The sequence below is a fragment of the Chiloscyllium plagiosum genome, chromosome 7 (assembly GCF_004010195.1).
Source record: "Chiloscyllium plagiosum isolate BGI_BamShark_2017 chromosome 7, ASM401019v2, whole genome shotgun sequence".
Lineage (NCBI taxonomy): Eukaryota > Metazoa > Chordata > Chondrichthyes > Orectolobiformes > Hemiscylliidae > Chiloscyllium > Chiloscyllium plagiosum.
Genome location: NC_057716.1, coordinates 7,108,562 through 7,110,049, shown reverse-complemented (window position 1 = coordinate 7,110,049; position 1,488 = coordinate 7,108,562).

Below are 1,488 nucleotides of genomic sequence, written 5' to 3'. Positions count from 1 at the left end.
TGCGTGAAAAAGTTGCCCCTTAGGTCTCTTTTATATCTTTCCCCTCTCACCCTAAACCAATGCCCTCTAATTCTGGACTCCCCCACCCCAGGGAAAAGACTTTGTCTATTTATCCTATCCATGCCCCTCATGGTTTTGTAAACCTCCATAAAGTCACCCCTCAGCTTCTGACGCTCCAGGGAAAACAGCCCCAGCCTGTCAGCCTCTCCCTTTTGCTCAAATCCTCCAACCCTGGCAACATCCTCATAAATCTTTTCTGAACCCTTTCAAGTTCCACAACATCTTTCTGATAGGAAGGAGACCAGAATTGCACACAATTCTTCAGTGCTCGGTGATGCATTGACATGTGCAGCATGTTATCAGTCAAATAGGTGCAGTTATCAAAAAACAGAAAATAAACAGAAGCAAAAAGAATCCAGAAAGATGAGAGAGCAGACATGTTGGAAGCAGTTGTAAGTAAAGTGCCTGTACGCATAGAAACTGGTGTCATCTCTGCGTATCTGCAAAGCATAAAACACAACTGGTGATGAGAATGATGGAGAAAAGTCAAACTTACCAACTCCAGCACCTTTATGGCGCAAACATTTTCAATAATCAAAGCTGATTCAAGCCTTAGCTTTAAACCTGAAGTTGCCAGCGGTGTACACGTTAATGAGATCAAAGAAATGATGCACACACTTCATGCTAGAGCACAAATGGTTACTCAAGCAACGATGTCTGGGAACAAGTGGCAGACTCAGTGCTCTTTCAGTCATAACCAACATCTTTGTTCACTGACCTGGGTTCACCAACTGTAACTGAAACACCCAACACATTCAATCACTCAAATGAAGCCAGCAAAAAGTAATCAGCAGCTGATCTGCAAGTAGATGATGATCGGTTTAAATAGTGCTGGATTTCGGTGAGGGTAAGGGGCCCTTCCTCCTGCTAGATACATGTTCAGCTGTGCATGTTTAAGAGTGTGCTTTTAGTAGAATAGAGAGGTCCAAATAGCAGTGCTGTCAGCCTTTCAACATTACGCACTGACTAATGCCATGATCCAACTACTCTGTGTACACTTAGGAATGCATATTTATACTGAAGGACTATCTGAAAATGAAATGAAAGATTTTTAACAGGGTGACCAGCGTCTGCATTGAGAAGGATTTTATCAAGTGTTTTGATGGTAACTGAAGTCAGTAGTTTAATGAACACTATAAGCTTCCTACAATTTACTGAAAATTAAGTGACTTTGGAAAAACAGCTAAGAAAAGCTTTCAAGGGGAGAAGAATTGAGGTTTATTGGCTTGATTACTGGAAACTGGATTAGTGGTGCTGGAAGAGCACAGCAGTTCAGGCAGCATTCAAGGAGCAGTAAAATCGACGTTTCGGGCAAAAGCCCTTCATCAGGAATACAGGCAGAGAGCCTGAAGCGTGGAGAGATAAGTGAGAGGAGGGTGGGGGTGGGGAGATAGTAGCATAGAGTACAATAGGTGAGTGGGGGAGGAG